The sequence below is a fragment of the Myotis nattereri genome (genome assembly GCF_964212035.1).
Source record: "Myotis nattereri genome assembly, chromosome: 12".
Classification (NCBI taxonomy): domain Eukaryota; kingdom Metazoa; phylum Chordata; class Mammalia; order Chiroptera; family Vespertilionidae; genus Myotis; species Myotis nattereri.
Window position 1 is genome coordinate 38,474,082 of NC_138087.1, and position 14,295 is coordinate 38,488,376.

General features: G+C 42.0%; 1 protein-coding gene across 1 annotated transcript in view; it reads right to left on the reverse strand.

The window, feature by feature from the left end:
• DOCK8 (dedicator of cytokinesis 8) overlaps positions 1 to 14,295 on the reverse strand; it is a 198,287-nt gene that overhangs the window by 85,035 nt on the left and 98,957 nt on the right. The gene's annotated exons all lie outside the window — the stretch shown is intronic.

Here is a 14,295-nt window from a genome sequence, read left to right on the forward strand (position 1 = left end):
CTCAAATTACTCTATCAACTCTATGCAAAAAATCGGTGGAGAGACAGCTGGTATCTCAAAAAACTCGTTAGTCGGGACACTCGTAAGTCAAGGCCCCACTGTAATTTCTTTTCCTTTCCTTGTGCTTTAAAACTCTCCCTCTCTAGCCCTTTTTGCAAAGACAGAGCCAACGAATTGATGAGCTATTTGCGGAAGTGGAAATGCAGCAAAACCAACTGCACAAACGAGATAACCTCATTAAAAGGCTACGGGAAAAGGTTGGTACCTCTTTTTTCTTTTAAAATATATTTTATTTATTTTTTACAGAGAGAAAGGGAGAGGGATAGAGAGTTAGAAACATCGATGAGCGAGAAACATCGAACAGCTGCCTCATGTACACTCCCTACTGGGTATGTGCCCGCAACCAAGGTACATGCCCTTGACTGGAATCGAACCTTCAGTCTGCAGGCCGATGCTCTATCCACCGAGCAAAACCGGTTAGGGCAGGTTGATGCCTCTTACTCCCTTTAGTAATTTGTTAACAGCAGGCTTTGAGTCCAACAAGACAAAATTCAAATACCTATTAATATCAACAATATCTTACAGTTATCTGGTGTCTTATTCAAGCATTCCAAAGAAAATTGCAGATCTCGATATATTATTTTATGGTACTTATGCAAGGTGAGCAACTGAGGAGGTGTTTTTTACTTATCATTCACACTCACTGCCAGGAAAATTTATTTTATTTCTTAAGGAAAATTTATTTTAAATGTAATAAAAATGGCTAAGGTTTTTTTAATTTTTACTATGTGAAGACACTATTCTAATAGTAGCTAATAGTACCTTTGACAGGTACTACAATGAGCCTCATTAGGTAGATGATAAAACTGAAGCACAGAGAGGATGCATAACTTGCAGGAGGTAACACAGCTAGCACGGTGCAATTCAGATCTGGGTGCTCTGAAGCTAATACTAGATCTGTTGCCCATAATCATGGCTATTTCTAAGAACCATAAACAGTATCTTTGGTCAACAATCAGACTCACCAGAACATTATAATGTGGTCTTCTATTGTATTATTTACAAGGGCTAAAGAATGTTTCCTCAAACAAACATTTTTTTTTAAAAAAAAAAGGTTTAAATAACATAGTTAACTTAGAAGATGAGAATAACTACTGTCCCTCGGTGGTAGAGGTTTTGATATTTTCAATACATCAAGAGCAAGTGAAGTTAGAAATATTAGAGCTCAATATTTGGTATATTCTGGAATTACCTGGGAAACCTGCAAGCCAAACATGGCTATATGTATTAGGTGGGAGCAGGCGTTGTAAACGCACACTTACGCAGAGCTAAGACTTTGGTACTCTAAGAACGGCCCAGGGAGGGGCAGCGGCAGCATCAGAACCACCTGGGCCAGTTAAGACTCACCAGTGACTTGCTGAATCAGAACCTGCATTTTAACAACACCCCAGGTGATTTCAAATGCACAGTCAAGTTTGAGACCTGGTCTCTTCGATGGACACATGAATCTTGTCATTTATTGTGTTTCCTTTTGTTTGCTTGGCTGCTAGGAAGCTCAAAGGCAAATTTGCAACCGACTTCTTAAAAAATATATATTTTTTATTGATTTCAGAGAGGAAGGGAAAGGGAGAGAGAGAGAGAAACATCAATGATGAGAGAGAATCATTGATTGGCTGCCTCTTGCATGCTCCCTACTGGTGATCGAGCCTGCAACCTGGACATGTGCCCTTGACCGGAATTGAACCTAGGACCCTTCAGTCTGCAGGCTGATGTGTATCCACTGAGCCAAACCAGCTAGGGCACAACCACTTTTTAAGGAACTGTCAAGAACCTTAGGATATATTCTGCGTATTAACCTTATCCAGGTTTAGACTGATTTCCCTCTCCTTACTTTCTTTTCACCCAGAAATCTTATGCCTTGTTTTACAATCTCCATAAGCTGCCTCAGATACTTTTTAGAATGGGAAAGTTTATAAATAAATGCACAAGCATAAAACATTTGCCATATCCTGTCTTGTTATTCCATGGTCTAATGCCATGTCTTGTGTTTATTCCTATTTCTAATACTTTAGGTTAAATCAAAGCACAAACTCACAAAGGAAACAGTGAAAAATGGAAAGAAAACCCCTGATGTGTAGGGTGAAGAGAATGTTCCATCTTCAGGAATCAGCAAGGAAAATGGAGCATGAATCCTGTTCTAGGGCACAAGTCAGAGTCCACACAAGGCTGCCTGCCCTGGGAAATGGCACAAGATTAGAAGGAGGCGCTGGGGTGTTGTCCCGAGCAGCAGCTTGCCCCTTCGTAACCTCTGCTCTGTGGGCCAGGCTGCAATGTTTTGTGTAAATGCTGGCGCTGTATTCTGAACATCTGGGACCTCTAACCCCGCCCCCGCAACAAGCAAATGCAGTTAAGTAGCTAGAGACAAAATTTTACCCAAATTGTTTAGAAACACTATAATAAATGACCCCATATTCTCTCTCTCTAGTCATGTTATGTTTTTAAAAATGCACTCTAAAACAGAAATCAAATGAGAGCAAGAGAAACAAATAGAAAGCCAGCAAACTCTTATACTTGTTATTACACCACTTTTTAAAGATTTTGAAGGGAAAAATAATCCATTCTTTCCCAACTGATGAACTACAATTTGAACATCCGATATGGTGTCTTGAACAACTATGGATACTGAACAACTATTATTACTAATAATAATTTGTCTTTGAACATGGACTACATGCTCACATATCCTATATTTTCAGAGTACCTCTTCTATTACCTCAATTCCCACCCCTTCTTCTTATGAGAAAGGTAACAATTCCTCTTAAGAAAGGGCTTGGAAAATCAGCATTCCTCCTGTTAAATAAAGCAGGACCTCAAGCTGGGGCAAAGAGAATGTTCCCTTTTAGAAACAGGTAAAAGTACCTGAACTCTCCTTAAAATCCACTCACTTGCTTAAGAAAAGTCCAACTACTTTTCAATAGCAAAAGACCCAGTAGGAAAGTTGGGATGTTTTTAGGTCTTATCTGGATCAGATTCACAGTGAAAAGAATCACAAATACATAAACATTTGAAACCTGCTGTGGAACACTGACTACTTTAAGAAAAAGTAAATCTCTAGGCCCTGACGGGGTAGCTCATTTGGTTAGTGCATCGTCCAGATACACCAAGGTTGCAGGTTCAACCCCCAGTCAGGGCACATGCAAGAAACCAGTAAATGTATAAAAAAGGAGAGCAACAAGTTGATGTCGATCTGTCTGCCTCTCTCTCTAAAATCAATGAAATGACATTCTTTGAAAATCTAACTTTGCTTGAAATTTTTTAAAAACAATACTTTGTTGACCACTATGCTGTACACCTGAAACTAATACAAAATAATATTGAATGTAAACTGTAATTAAAAAAAGAAATTAAACCATACTTTGTGGAACTGACATTTTATGAATTAAGATATCCATATTACTAAATATTCTTTTGAAACACTGCTTACCAGATTTAATGTATTAAGTGGTTTACATATCATTCACTCCCATCTTTGTATGAATTAGTTTACTCAGTTCCTGTTCTTTTTACAAAGAGGATGGATTATGGACTGACTGCAGGTATGAGTGAAGAAAGGGTGATTATTAATCACGAGGCACTGATTCGGGGAAGATCTGGATGCTTAAGGTGACAAGGAGAGTGACAAAGCAAGGGCAGATGGGAAGGTACCCAAATCCAAAGTTTTTATTCCACAATTTTTTTTCTAAAGCTTTTAAAAACTTGACATTGACAAAATAGTCAAAACGCTCACTGGATAATTGCCTTTCTTCCAACTCTCAGCTATCCCCATGGAACCCATGGTATGGGTTATCTGGATATTCCTTGTGATTCCCACATGGGGAAGGCTCAGAATTCGTTAAACACGTCGAGCTTGGTTTATTAGAACCCTATTTTCAGTGTCCTTTTTTTTAAATAAAAAATTATTTTATTTTTTAAAAATATGTTTTTCTTGATTTTTAGAGAAAGAGGAAAGGAGAGAGATAGAGAGATAGAAACATTGATGATAGAAAAACATCATCAACTGGCTGCTCCTACAGGCCCTCTTATCGGGATCGAGCCTGCAACCAAGGCATGTGCCCTGACTGGGAGTCGAACCAGTGATCTCCTGGTTCCTGGGCTGAAGTTCAACCACTGAACCAAGCTAGCTGGGCTAAAACAACAAATTTTTAATGAAAACCTACTCCAAGTAAAAACAACACATACGTTTCAATATTTGGTTTTATAAAAAAGCAAAAATTCAAGTTTGAAGATATCGTTTCAATGCCAAATCTAGATGGGGTTGCATATTTTAAAAGACCACCAGTCAGAATTGTCACGTGAATGACTAACATGAACCAACCTGCATGTTCTTTTAAGGGACGGAGGGAGCACATTTTTTCCAGGCTTTGCAAATAGTTTCCTAAAACAAATCTGCCAGCTAGTGAAAGCACATACACATACCAGAAAATGCCCATTTCTGCTGTTGCTGAAGCTGACCTTTGTTTTTCTTTTGGTTTGGGGCAGAGCCTTTATTGGTCCTCTATCCATTAAAAACAAACAAACAACGAATAAATCAATATTATTCATTAAAATGCTTGCCTGATCATTCCTGATGTTTTTAATATTGTTAGTTGCCTCAGTTTGGGTTGGAGGAGAAAGTATTGGAATTGGAGGAAACAGCTGCATTATTTGAATAAATAAGAATAAATTCTCCAGATGCCCCCACTACCTCCATCTAGAAACATATACTTGCTTTGGATACTTGGTGGGAGAGAAGGCTTGTTTGGGTTTTGGAGGTGGTTTCAAACTATTGTAGGGAGGGGGTTTGGGGATAATTGTTATCATTTTGCTTTTTTACAAAGTAAGGACAGACCACTAACTTGATGTTTGTTCTGTCCAAAAGAGGAAGCAGCCATTGATCAATCTCTTCATTCAGGTTGGGTGACCATTAGAGTGAAAGAAAACCTGCCCAAGGAAAATGAATCATCCCCCCTCTTTTCTCCTCTCCCCAGTAAGAATATCTCATTCATGGTATGAAAGAATTACAGTAACCTCTAAATGTCCTGGATGGTGTGTTCATTGGTAGCATTTGGCTCGACATCTGTGACATAAAAAGCTCTTCAACCAGGAAACATAAAGGCCAATGATGCAAGAACTGGACAGAACCCTGAGCTTGAGATGAGTCTAGCCTGAGGAGCACAGGGAGCTTTCTGCAAAGATGCACTGAGGGATGCCAAGTTCTCACCTTGACAATCATGGGAGCGAAGGGAAGGACAAGCAAGCTCAGAAGATCTGTATCAGGGGGGAAAGGGATAGAATACAATTAACTGGAGAAGAATTCCCCTGTTCCTGCTCTGGGCGGCAAATTCACCCAATCCTCAGCTGGAAAATGAGTCAGAATTCTAAGGTGTCTAAGTGTGACTCCTTTCTTATTTTCTCAAAAGTGAGACATAGTCTATGGTGTATTTGTGTATGTCATCTTTGAGGACATCAGCTGGTGCCTTGGCATAGCAGAAATGGAAATCTATCTACACTAATAAAAGAGAAAAATGGTAATTGGCGTACGGCGATACCTTTTTCATTGGCTAATCAGGGCTATATGCAAATTAACTGCCAACTAAGATTGGCAGTTAACTGCCAACTAAGATTGGCAGTTAACTGCCAACTAAGATTGGCAGTTAACTGCCATCAAGATGGCGGCTAATTTGCATATGTAGGCACAATGCAGGGAGGCGAAAGGGAAAGCAGGAAGAAGCCCCCTGCCACTGACAGTGATCTGAAACCCAGGGGGGAACTAAGAGCTGGGGGGCAGGGCAAAGGCGGCCCTGGGGCCGCCTTTGCCCTGCCCCCCAGCCATGATCTGAGAATCAGGCGCCTTTGCCGCCCTGGCCAGTGATAGCAGGAAGTAGGGGTGGAGCCAGCGATGGGAGCTGGGCACAGTCGAAGTTGGCAGTCCCAGGAGCTAGGGGTCCCTGGCCTGGGCCCAAAGCGAAGCCCACAATCGCGGCGCCCCCCGCTGCCACTGCAGGTCCCCGCTGCCCGGGCCGGACGCCTAGGCCAGAGGCATTAGGCCTGGGCAGGGGCGGAGCCTGCAACCGCGGGGAGCTGGGGGTCCCCTGCCCAGGCCTGACACCTCTGCCGGAGGCCTCAGGCCTAGGCAAGGGGCCGATCCGGTGATTGGTGATCGGAGGGTGATGAGGGTCAACTCCTCTGGCCGAGGCATCAGGCCTGGGTGGGGGGCGGAGCCGGGGATTGGGGGGATATGATGGTCCCCTTGCCCAGGCCTGAAGCCTGGGTCAGAGGCGTCAGGCTTGGGCGGGGGGTGGAGCAAGCAATCAGAGGGAGATGGGGGTCCCCTGCCCAGGCATGATTCCTGGGCCAGAGGCCTCAGGCCTGGGCGGGGGCCAGAGCCAGTGATCGGGGGGAGATGGGGGTCCCCTGTCCAAGCCTGACACCTCTGGCGGAGGCGTCAGGCCTGGGCAAGGGGCCGATCAGGCGATCGGAGGGTGATGGGGGTCAACGCCTGAGGGCTCCCAGTATGTGAGAGGGGGCAGGCTGGGCTGAGGGACACTCCCCCCGCCCCCCCCAACACCCAGTGCACGAATTTCGTGCACCGGGCCCCTAGTTAATAAGATAAAGAAACTGGTCTGCTTCCTCTCTGTGAACCCAAGGAGGAAATTCTGACAGGAGAGAAAACACCGCCCAAGTCACGCACCCCCATCAAGCAAGTGGATCAATACAAAAGCAACCACAGGCTTGGTTTTACTCGTAAAAACTATAAGTCTAGGAAATGCTGAGAAATGATATTCTTGTTGCTAAATGCATAATTTTTAGCTTAGGCATGGAGATTGGGTAAAAAAAAATCATTAAAATTAGCCACTGAGTTTCTCTACTTTTATCTTTATTAAACCATAATATTTATATTCCCACCCTGTTGCATGGATCTCAGCTTACATTTTGAAGGTTGTCAAACAAAGAAGATAAAATAAATGAGTTGGAACTGCACAGTTTTGGAAGTTTTATTACCTTTCTGGGGTTTAGGCCAGTGGATAAATGAAATTCATTTTTAATGACAAAAAATTCATGACATACAACTGGTTAGCCATGGTTTCTAAAAGATGATCTTGTTACACTGTCAAAACTCACACTTCCCTACTCATAATTCTACTTTGCTTTGTGCTGCGGGGCTAGCCAGCATTGCCTCCACCCAAACCCACTCTTTCCCTGGGAAGCTGGTGGTGGTGACACAGCATGTAATATTTCACCCAGAGCATTCTGACTTCTGCTGAAAGGGGTCAAGGGCAGCTTGTCTGAGGCCTTGAAACCACAGGACATCCATTAACAGAGAGCTATTAAAATACCTCTGCTTTAGAGATGGCCAAACACTTCTTGGGAGGAGTGGGTGGATGCTGATCTTTGGGCCACCAATAGAGTACACAGGGAAGACAAAACTAAGGATGAAAAAGCTAAAAAGTAGAAAAGATTTTTACCCTCCCCACCCCCAATAACAAAAGAAATAAGAGAGAACAATTCCCCGAAGGCTATCTCGCCAGAAGACAAGCCACTTCAAAGAACTAATTTTAAAATAATAATTAAAAAAACTAACAAAACCATAGAAATCAAAGAAAGAAGGCTTTTTTTGGACTTTAGGAGGCTCCTTCTAATCTAGGCAAACTATGCCTCATCGCAATCAAATGCAAGCCCAGATTTGCCTTATGTTCATCACCATTTCTATTGCTTCTGCCCCCAACCTCATACTCCAAACACATGAAAAAAAATAAGATGTTTCGTGAACCTTCGTGCTGAATTCTCTGTAAAGGCTCTGTGAAGAACGTATCTGCCATCATTAAATAGACAGAGCAGGATTTTTTGTTAGGACAGTTGTTAATAGGCAGTAACACAAAAGCATGGTCGACTCAAAATGAATGAGTATAATGTGGAGCTGTGACTTGTGGAGTCAGTGACATTAATGTACATGGAACCTCCTTAACATGATTTCATTACTGCCTCACCCACATTCTCTTAGTTCTGTATGTGAGTCAGGATCGGTCAATGTGTAAATGTGTATAGTGAACACCACCTTTCACAGATGAGATTTCACTTTCTCTCTAACCACAGGATACAGATCTCAATGTGTCTCCCTACTATATCTTCCAAAAAGTTCCAGATTTCTAAAGTCATGACTTACTAATGAATGAAGGCAGAAGCTGACAGGTCAAAATAAAATGCTTTGCAAAAAATGACAACAGCAATCTCTTGGAACACTGGAACACTCTCCTGTGATTTCGTTTGTTTGATTGTTTTGTTTTGTTTTTGCTCCTACACTTCAAAGGCAAAAAGTAAAATGTGTGTTTTCCTTTAATAAAATCATAATAATTCCCTTTGTAATAGGAAAGATAGCAAATTACAGCTGAATCTAGAAAGTGAGCGAATTGTGCCCTCAAGTGGCTGAAAAGATAGCTTTGCAAAACCTGCAATTGTTGCTAAGTAATTTTAGGTAACTGGCTTCTCCCGAATTTTTTCATTTTTTCAGGGAACAAAGGAGGTTGGCCAAGTTTTGGAGCAGGACATTAGGTACATGGGGATTGCGCTCCTGATTTATTGAGACAAACTTGCCACAGCAAAGTTAAGTACAGGGACTTAATTATCTGGATAATTCAGGCAACAGGAATCACTTTGCCTTTGTCTCCATTACTTGGCTAATTCAAATGATTGTATTTTGCCTGGGCTGCACTGCTGTTCTTAAATTAAGTGTTTGTTCACAATAAGCTTTGTGTTCCACAAGCATTTGCTTGCTAAGTTTAGTAAAACCAACGAGTGGGCTTCAGAGCAGTGTTTCCAGCAGCTGATGTCACTGTGGACCTTTGTGTGACTCCACAAATTGAAGAACTCATTGAGAGGAACTCCATAAAAGGGAGGGGGAACTTTGATTCTTAAAGGAGGCCCAAGGCCCCGCCCCAGACCTCCTGAATGGGAGTCTGCAGGCAGGTAAGTGTCCAAGATGGACACTTGTGTTATTATAAAGCTCCAGAATAGACTGAGGCACAACCACCTTCTCCCCACCCCGTCACCCACAGCAGGGAGAAGCTCCACTGGGCTCAGATTGGGAATCCATTTCCTTGGACAAAATAAAATCCCTCTCAAGGACAGCTTCCATTCTCTATGCCCCAAGTCCTTCCTAGCCATCTCATCCAGAATTATTTCTGGTTCATTCCTTTCCTTACAAGTCCTATTCTCTCAATTACAACCTCCAGGCATTCATGCAAATGGGCTGGCACAATTACCCCACGCCATTCCTTCTGGCCCTGTGGGGTGCAAGGCTGGTAGTATTCCTCAAAACTCCACTGTGACATGGAGACACCTCCCGTTCAGACCAGTTATCAGGCAAGCTTTGGGAATGCAGGCTTCTGGTCGCAGAACATTCAGCTGAATAGGAGGAGGCCTGGAAACAGCTAATAACCCATCAAAGAAATCGTGTTCTAACTGATAGGCTTGTTCTCGGCCAGCACAGTCCTCCACAGCAGTCTGATAATTGGATAAAATGACCTCAGAGGCTCTAGGGGGCCGGGATGAGAAATGAAAACACACTTTATGTGACTTCCCTAATGTAATCACCAGTTAAAGGGATGGCAAGGAGCTTAACAAGCTCATTACAACTTCAGCGCCTGTGATCTCTGTACATGCCCCCGTGGCCACAGGATAAAATACCCTTCAAGGTCGCACCAGGCCTTGGCCCCAGCCCGTGCTGTTTTCATTCCGCTCCCACCAGAAGGCAGCTGGCGTCTCTATTACCAGCTGCTGGGCCACATGGAAAATAAGCCAGGAGTTGGTCCAAACGTGTTTCTGGGCTAAGAAGTATTGCTTTCTTAATCTGGGCGTGAAGAAAGGAATGCTAAATTCAGATTTGGGTAATCCTATTTATCAACCTAATTTTTCCAGCTGTTCTCCACTTTCAGAATGGCTGTCCTCTGTGATTTTGCAAAAGATCTTGCCTGGGTCTGTTTCAGGGAACACCTGTTGGGCTCCATGCCGCTAACCCATAGAGATGGCACACGGCACTGGTCTAGGAGACGCTGGCTATTCCTGGGATCAGCACTCTGGCTCTAGAAGTTCACCTCTTTCCTTAGAGAAGGTGTTCATTTTATCAGTGACCAACCCTGGCGGGCTCATGGGATGTTTCTGAGTCCAGCATAGTTCTCCTGTGACTGCTCCTTTAAGCAAGAAGAATAAGGTGGAGGCACCAGGGTCAGCATCCACAGAGAATACGATGTGAATGGTGCCCCTTGCGGTACAACACAGTGACCCTGACTGAGTGCATCAGAAGGGGTAGGGCAATCAGAGGAGGCACCTGAAGAGATAGGAGAATGAGGAGACTGAGGGCCGGAAGGCAACTTCAGGCTATACTAAGCCAGTTTTATGTGAAGTTCCATGGCAGCTGCTCCTTTAAGAGAGATATGAGTAACCTGGGTTCTACTCTATCGGTGTTCAATGGAAACTTCACCCATATTAGAATCCTGTAATGTGTGACTCTGGCCACCACTCACACTCAAGGCTGGACAACATCCGCCATTAGAGCCATGTAATAGTTCCCTCCACCCAAGGGAGCTCTGCCATTTATGTTAAAAGGACACAAATTTGCAATTTGAATCCTTTGCCCAACAGATATATTCTTTTTCTTTTTAAAAAAATATATAAAAATATTGCTACTGATTTCAGAGAGGAAGGGAGAGGGAGAGAGAGATAGAAACATAATGATGAGAAAGAATCAGTGATTGGCTGCCTACTGCACGCCCCCTACTGGGGATCAAGCCTGCAACCTGGGCACGTGCCCTGAGAGGAATTGAATGTGAGACCCTTCAGCCCGTAGGCCAACGCTCTATCCACTGAGCCAAAATCTGGCTAGGGCACTAACAGACATATTCTTCATAAGTTCTGGATAGATCAAAATTTTTATAAGTCAAATCATATTTTATATTCATTAGGAGAATCCTCTATAAAGAATTATCCCTGAATTTATCTGCTCTGTAAATCTTAATTTCTATTTGTTTCATTTTCTTAAAGGGACATAGCTGTAACCAGGATTAGTCATGGAAATAGCAATGTCAATGTGGAAAGTTACCCTACTTAGAAAATTCTTAGAAAGATATCCAGGATTCAACTAAGTTGAGGGAAAACTTTTCTAACTGAAACAGGAACTGTTGTCTCTACTGAAATAATACTCTTGGGAGAGAAGACATTAGACCGGGGTGGGCAAACTTTTTGACTCGAGGGCCACAATGGGTTCTTAAACTGGACCGGAGGGCCGGAACAAAAGCATGGATGGAGTGTTTGTGTGAACTAATATAAATTCAAAGTAAACATCATTACATAAAAGGGTATGGTCTTTTTTTTTTTTTTTAGTTTTATTCATTTCAAACGGGCTGGATCCGGCCCGCGGGCCGTAGTTTGCCCACGCCTGCATTTAGACCATACTTCTTGCTGATACCATAATGTACATAAATTAGGAGACCTTTGCTTGAATAGAGACTTTGATTTTCAGGCAGGAGGGGGTAGAAAAGATATGAGGTTCTACGTTTTTTGAGATACAGGAAGATGACAAGAAACAAAAAGAAGGGATAAAAGACAGAAATGAGAAAATTAGGTCACCAACGGCAAAATTAGTCACCCCACCAATTTGACCTGGCGTTCAGTCCTGACTTGAGTCTTCCATTCCATTTTGTGAAATGGCAGTGGAAGTGAAGGAAAGGGGAGAATTAGTCCAGGACTGGTTACTGTCAAGACCAAACTAAACAAAACCACTATAAAGCATGTGAGGACTGGAGAAGAACTATTAACAATTTAACAGCAGCTCGGGAGATCAGACAAGATGGTCTCTAAATTCCTTGATGTTTTCACGTAGTAAAATTCTTAAACAAGTTTATTACATCTCTTGTTTCTTAAACAAGGTATAAAGGTGGGCTGGGAGCCAAGAAAAGGCACTATGAGCAAAATGGAGGGAAGTGTTTTCTTCTATCGTTCCCAAGGGTAGCGACCTGGTTTTAATGGTGTGGCCTTGCCTTTCCACAGTGTATAGAACAGCTTAAAGAATATTCACTTTGCACTCAGGGTCCTTTTCTCATGAAGCCAAGTTGGGTCCATAGTAGTCCTCCAGACCTGTTCTCCTTCGCACGCCTACATTTCTGAGTCATCAGCACACTAATGCATTCTGAGTCCCGCTGTGATGTAATTAAGGGTAATGTTTGCAGCAAGGAGTACAGAGAATTGTAAGTGCTTCCCATGGGTAATTAAATGCTGAGGGGAAGCTGAATAACTATAGAATTCATTTGGTGCAAGTTTATTTCAATTCCACAATCATTTTTTTCCAATTATAGGATAGGGTTTCTAAAGATACAAACACGGCATCCCTAAGCAAACATTTTCATGCCTTCATTTCCCTAAACAGAATGGAGAACTGAAACTACATCTTAGGAATGCTTATTTATCTAGGAGGGGGACTGGGGTTGAGTTTATATGGAAGGAATGAAGTTAGAAAACGAAGAGCTGCTTCAGAAAGGGTTAAATGGGGAAAGACGTGTGTACCACACCAACATTAAAAGGAAGAGGTCCATTTCTAATTGTGTGGATGGTTGCTTGATTTTTTTCACTGTGGTTTTTGACCTCGGTGATCAGCTTATTTATCCTGTCTGGGTCTCACTTTTGTACATCTGGAAATGTGGGCTGGGTGTGTTTGGGTTAGGTGAGTTCTGAAGTTCTTGGCATTCAGTCCCACATACACATGTCATATTGGACAGTATAGGTGAGGGTCTGGGGGAATCAAAATTCTCTTACTCTATGGAAAGGATTGCAAACTGGTACAATTTTGGGGGAAAAAGTGACAGTATAGATAAAACTTAAAATGTATATCACTTGTGACCCAGTGACTTCACTTTTAGGCATATTCCTTAGGAAAACATTCACATGTGCACAGAGAGACCAAGACAAACTTCTCATTGCACAGTATAAGCACCCCAAATTGAAAAAAAACACATAAATGTCTATTAATTAAAAAAAAAAAGAAATGGAAAAATAATCCCTCTTTATACAAAGGAATACTATACAGCAGTTAAAATGATGACAAAGTGCTATGTAAATCAATATTAATATTTCTAAAATACAAGCTGTCAAGTAATTCTCATTCATTAAATTTGTGAAAATCTAATTAATTAAAATATCCTTTGAGTGTAACACACGGAATCAATAAAATTCACGAGTTCACAGTAATAGTTAAACAAAAAAGAAAAAAATCATACTGTTGGAAGAAAAGTACAGTATAATACATAGAGTGTGCAGCCACTTATGGACATTTAAAATGAATGTAAAGCCCTAACTGGTTTGGCTCAGTGGATAGAGCATCGGCCTGCGGACTGAAGGGTCCCAGGTTCCATTCCAGTCAGGGGCATGTACCTTGGTTGCGGGCACATCCCCAGTAGGGGGTGTACAGGAGGCAGCCGATTGGTGTTGCTCTCTCACCGATGTTTCTAACTCTCTACTCCTCTCCCTTCCTCTCTGTAAAAAAATCAATAAAATATATTTTAAAAAAATAAATAAATAAAATAAAATGAATGTAAAAATAATACTACTTGTTGTTCACATATACATACATATATATGTATGTACACACGCACAAACATACACATGCGTGTGAAACAGGAGAGAATGGAAGAATAGACACACATAAGTTCATCACTGATGCTTGGGCAGCAAGGTAGAAGTCTGTGACTAGAGGAGACTTCAACTTAATCAGTATGATTTCACACACACACACATACACACACACACTCACAATGTCAATTTCAGATGGTGGAGAAAAGGTGCTTGTTACAGCATTCTTCTACACATTAAAAACATCTTCTCAAAATAAAAACTAAAAATGTGAGCAGCAATGGCTTTGGCAGATGTGTGTTGACAAGTTCCCTCCCAGTCCCAAGTCAAGCCTCCAAGAAACCGAGGCAGCCTAACCTTTAGGCCCTTACTGTCTAGCTCCATGCTGTTCAATATGGTGCCCACCAACCACTTACAGCTACAACTTTAAATTCAAATTAATTAAAGTTAAATAAAATGAAAATTTCAGTTCGTCCATTGCCCTAGCCACATTTCAAATGCGGAATAGCCACATGTGGTTAGTAGCGATTGTATTGGGCAGCACACATGTAGAACATTTCTGTCATTGCTGTAAATTCCATGGGCCAGAGCTGGTTTTAAGGTAAAACCTGTCTAGTAGACACTGAGAACATTTTTTGG